The following is a 6,000-nucleotide window of genomic DNA, read 5'->3' as shown; positions in this document are numbered from 1 at the left end:
ACTAAGTGATTCAGTATGTTTCTCTGCTCCAAAAAGAGCATTTTTAGCTAATGTGACCAAAGAGAAATTGTTCCAATGCTTCTCTTTGCATTCTACTTTCCTCAGAAAACAAGTTTGTCTCATTACGGAAACATTACGGAAACTTATTTTCACACAGCAACACTGTTGACTGTGGTTTTGCTAAGGTGCTCCACCTGCAGATGAACGTAGTGGCTGCTATGATTTTTTTTTATAAATAATATCTCTATGAACAAACGATTTTTTTGCTGTCGACCGCTTTATGATTTCTCTCATTTCTGAGGAGGATTTTAAGCTTCATCACTTTTCAGATGTTTTATATGATCGTCCCAAAGTAAGAAAATCACCTTTATTGTCCTTATCGTTGTGTACATGTTGTGCTGCTTTCAGCTTGATGAAACACCATGTCAGAGCAACGCTTGGAGTGCATGCAAGTGTTTCAAAACAGCATCCGCCACACAAAGATCAAAATAGACCCTCTTGCTGTTTGCACATTTGAAGATCGTAGAGAAATGAGCAATCTTTTTCTTTCCCCGTCAGCATTAGTACCATGAGATGAAAAGTGCATAAAACACCCAACAAGCTCAAATGAACGTGACTCCTAACGTTAGCTTTTATGACACTGAGCTGCTGCTGCTGCAGACAGTTTTCCCAGAGAGCGTATATCCCCCCAGATTGCTGTTTAACAGCAGGCCCCAAACTGATGCTTCCATTGAATCAACACTTCTGACATTTGAGCACAGTTTCTACACTTAACAAATTTTGTGCAAAAATGTTAACTGCTAAAGCGCTCCCAATGCCAAGCTTCCCGTTGCACCCTCGAGCTTCTCCAGCAACTAGAGAAAAATGGAAACTTTGCAAACTGTCAGCTATTTGATAACTGTCATATGCTTCAGGAAGATGTATTGTCAATAGTTGTCATCTCAGGAGAAATGTTTAACAAGAATGCGTGTTTGTTTAGTAAAACTAACGAAGGCTTGAAAATTGAGCCCTCTCATAATACACAGCACGCACGGAGTCCCACAGGACCTCATCTACCAGATTTGCTTCTCTATACATATGTCCCAAGCACAGCACTCTCAAGTTTTATGAAGTTTTTTCTCAGGCCTTAATTTGATGCAACTAGCAGATTTTTTTTTTAACTACGCAGAAATTGCTTGCTTTACCATTTGCTTTACTGCTACAATGTTTGTGGCTTGAAATCATAATATCCACACTGTTCCTTTTCTTCAAACATTTGCTTCCAGCTCTTTACACTCTGTGTGACGCTCTTTAGTGGCTTCTCCACACGTTCCATTCTCACAAACCAGCTTCGCATTTAATTAAATGTACATCTTTTTTGCATCTAAACATCAGACTTTTATTGACAAGTTTGTTTTGGCAGGGAGGGAGCATGGTGGAGGAAAGCTAATTACAAAGTGCTTCTTAAGCCAAAAAAAAAAGCCACCACAGTCCACCAGTGAGCCTTCTAGTGAGGAAGAATGGATGGGAAGGGGATTGCTTTAATGCAAAGCACAGAAAAGCTTTATACTGGATAGTGTTTATACTTGTCTCTCTCCTGGAGCACCCATCATAACAGACTGTGTTACAGTACACTCATTCATCTTTTCTTGCCAATAACCTTTTCCTCTAAGCAGTGAGGAAACTTCAAGGAGTATATAGCTAAACAGAGGAGATTATAAGGGCTCACCTTCTCTGGCTGTGAAGAAGAGAGAACACATCTTTATTTGAAAGCTTCAGGGAATACATCCCTTTCTGTTCTCTCTTCTCCTGATTTCCAAGCACACACTCTTTTCCACTGTGTTTCTTTTATCTTACGCACTTTTCCATTCCAGGGAAGAAACACTGGTTAATTTGGTGGGTTCAGAGCTAACCCTGTCAAGAAAGCTGCTGCTGCACATCCCCAAAGCATCTTCTGACACCCAAGCAGCTCTACCTTTAAGCCTCCCATTTTTTTCAAGAGCCCTGCAAATAACTCACTTCTATTCCTTGGCAAGCTTGCACGCTCTGGCCCCACATCGCCTGCCCTCCCATCTTATCTCCCAAAACCTTCACCACGCAATATGCTCTTCTAGCGTGCAGGCCTCTTTCCTTATTACTAGAGCCAACAACCTTGTGTTCTGCTGATTACGCAAAGATAATGTCACAGATTAAAACAAATAAATCTTTCTTTCAGCTGCAGCATTACCCTTCCCAGCACAGAATCCTCTTTACTCCCCAGGACTAGGAAGCCCTCCTGTCCCCTATTTATCTGCACCTGTCCAATTAGCACCTCATTAAGAAACACACCTGCAGTGGCTTTACTTCCACCCACTGCACTGTAACCATTAACTCTCTATGGTACGTTACATGAATAGCATCCTCCGCTTCAAAGCCACCGAGACTTTTTCTTAGTATTTTTAGCTGTTAATTGAGAATTAACCTGGTCTGAGACTCCCACTGTAATAAATACATTGTAACTCGAATTCACACCTGAGTAACACTGGAAATTCATGCTGGTGTGAGTGAGGCGTCAGTCTGGCACCATGGGCTGCTTTGTGAGTTGTGTATACCTAGGACACAGCCCGTCCTAGTGCCATGTTGCTGGAAAGGGGGGAGTTACACCATGGGGAGGACAGAGACACAGGCACCTCCAGGTAAAACAACATGAAACTTCTTTTCCTTTGAATTATTTTCTACCAGACAGCACTATTTTAAATTCACAGGCGATTGGAAAGGACAACAGTCCTGTATGATTAATCTCACAGGCAAAAAATAATGAAGGTATTCTCTCTGTACTGCTAAGGACATGTAAGTAGAGTTGTCTCTGATCTTTATTTTGCTTTATGTTTTTGCTGATATAGCCTCTGAGAGGCAACAGCCAAGGGAATTCGTAACAGTAAAACCTGTGCCAGATCACATCACAGCTGACATCGTACCTCCAGCAGCGGCCTCCCGCTAGATGCTCCAGGCAAAGACAACAACAGAAAGCTCCAACCCAAACCTTGCTCCCGGTGGGCAGTCCCTCATCCTTTAGCCGCAAAAATACCAGGATCACAAAGAAATCAAGGGCATCACTACATAAAACTGTATGAGGACTCAGCTGATTGAAATTCTTAATAAAACTCCTGGTGTCTTTCATGAACCAGGCTTAGGCTAAGCTCCCAGCAAACTGAAGTGGGCTTCTCCTGCCTCTCAAGGCATTCATGGAGCACGTATCACTCTCTTTAAGCTACCTGTGGGAGAAATTTCTTCTTAAACCTTCTAGCAATTGATCTGTGCCCTAAAGCAAGTTCAGCTTATTGTGCAGATGAGCACAAGATCTCCTGCTCTTCTTTTATTAGGATCTGTTCCCCAAAAATTAACTGTCTGTTTGATTATTTTGCTCCCAATGTAGGGAATTTTGCAGGCTGACTATCACTGATGAATGAGCCTCTTATTTTGAGCCTAAATTTTCTCCCCTTTTATTTAACAAGATGTTATAATTGCCCAAAAAATATCTCCAAAAGGAACGAACTAGCCCTCCATCCATATTTCTTAATCCCAGAAATATTTTTTTGATAAATGAAACTGAAATAAGCTCAAGATTTTCCTGGGTTTGTCTTCTGTTAAAATTGTTTTCTGATCAAATGTATTCATAAAGCCAGCACCACTGTGATCATCCTGCCTGATCTTCCCTGTTACAAAGCATGTAAAAGTCCTCTGAATCAAGTAAAGCATCTCTTTTTTGGGGGGTGGGGGAAGAGATGAGGAAACTCTGGTGTGATTTAGAAGTCTCCAGTGATAGAGAATCCATCACAGCCCTCAGTTAGTAATTTCAGTGGTTCATTATCCTCTGGTACGAATCCACCCTTTAGCTTGCATCTGCCTAATTTCAACTTCTTGCTCTAAATTTTGTTATACTTTGGCAAACTGATTTATTGCCAGATTTCTTTTCCCAGGGTAGGTGTTTGGGCAGGGCAGGGAGCGCTTTCTGTTACACTGGAGAAAGACATGTTTCCCCATTTTTTTACTCAAGTTTGTAGCTCTGCCCAGCTCCCTTCCCTGAAGCCTGCTCTCCCTTATTTACCTCCCTTGCAAACTTTGTTCTCTGCCAATCTTTGTACATAACGTGGCTTTTATTTTTCTTCCAGATCACTGATAAAAGTGTTAAAGAACTTGATTCAAGAACACATCCTGAGAGAGCCACTAGAAACATATTTTTCGCTTTCTATTAACTTTGGAGATATATCATCTGGTTCGTGTCCAGTGCATTTAGTGCATTTTATATCTTTCTAGCCTTTTCATTTATAAATCTTGCAAAACCAAGGCTTCCTTACACAGCTCAAGTGCCTTAGTCACCCAAATACACAAATTCACTAAAAAAAAAGAGAAATCACACTGCTTGGATAAAATCTGTTTTCCTTACTTCCTAATTTACTGGTACAAACTATACAACTCCCCTCTAATTCCCCATTAAGTAAATCTCACATTAGCTATTGACTCAATATTATTTGTTTGTTGTCACAAGAAAAGAACCTGAAAAAATTTAAAGGTCAAATGTAGGTAGGAGGCTGTATGGAAGAAGAACATTTGTTCTCATTAAAAGCATCAGTTTATTGCATGGCATTGATTGCCGGTACCAGGACGATACAGCAGCACTTCAGAGTGTAACCACCCAACGTTTTAGCATCAGCACAGGCCTTTGAAACAGCTGTGAGCAAAATAAAAGTGCTTGTGCTTCTCTCTGCCTGTGTGAATAACCTTTGCCAGCAATACACCTAACATGGAACGCAAGGGTTTCTTCTCTGGGAAATCAGAGGAAAAATAAGCCCTGTCCAAAAAACACCCAGCACAGCCTTTTTCTCTTCTTCTTCTTTTTTTTTTTTTTTTTTTGTTTTCTTTTAAGGGGAGGGGGGAGCTGGGAGGAGGCTCAGGCGGAGACAAAAGACAAGATTTGTCTTCAAATAGCAGCACTTAAATGCTAAGCCCCGACCACGGCAGGTGTTTCAATCCCTGATGAGCAGGTGCAGCAAACTGACTATTGGGCCTTGCAATGCCCTCCAGCCAGATTAGACCATTCATTCAGGGAAAGAAAAGGAATGTGCAAAGCCATCGGGGATCTGGCCAAACGCCGTGTGACTCTCAAGACGGCCACCGCTCCTAAAGAGCCCAAGGCCAAAATAATGGGACCCTCCACTCTTGGTGCCTGCCTTGCATCTGTCACCCCGTCTCCCCGAGAGAGAGCTGGGGTGAGCTCCTGTCAGCCTCCCCGAGCCTGCACCACACATGGCCTCATCCTGCATCCTGTCCCTTACCAGCGCCGCCATTTCCTCCTGCCCCGGGGAGACGAGCCTGGGCAGGAGGGCATCACTGGGATGCCCCCCTTCCCCCTTTGGGGATGAGGAACAGGAGCTGGGGGGCCTGGGGAACACCCCGCACCCCCTGCCCCATGGACAGGGTGTGCAAGCAGGGAGAGGAGCTGCACTGCTGGCACAGGGGGCACGGGGCAGTGCAGGACTGCACCCGCAGCACGGGCTCAGCCACTGCAACCTGTGCATCTGGGTTGACCTGAAATTTTGCTGAGAGCTTCTCTTGGTTTGCTTCAAGCCTACAGTTTGTACTGGAAAAGCGTCCTGCCAGTGAGCGGGGGGCCCCAAAGGTGCCCCTTTGATGCACGGGCAGCCCAGCTGGGGTGAGCACGGGGAGAGGGGCTTCCCAGCATCACCCCTCCTCCGGCAGCTGGGACCCGCGCCCCGCACAGTTGTGCCTGTGTGGGATGGCGGTGATAGGGGAGACACATGTTTCTCCTAAAACACTCTGCAAAATGCAAAGCAGCTGGGTGCTGCCTGCACGGAGTAGCCGTGCTGCCTGCAGCCGGCCATACTCCACGCAGCCCCATGGCTGCCAGTGACGGGCAGCATGCCGCACATGTCCCCGGGGGGGCACAGTGCCCCCGCGCAGGCTGGGGGGCTGCCAGGTGAGTATCACTCCATGCGGGGCAGGTCACTCTTGGCTACGTCC

This window comes from Calonectris borealis, chromosome 3 (genome assembly GCF_964195595.1).
Source record: "Calonectris borealis chromosome 3, bCalBor7.hap1.2, whole genome shotgun sequence".
Lineage (NCBI taxonomy): Eukaryota > Metazoa > Chordata > Aves > Procellariiformes > Procellariidae > Calonectris > Calonectris borealis.
The sequence above is the reverse complement of the archived record's forward strand: the minus strand, read 5'-3'. Positions refer to the sequence as shown.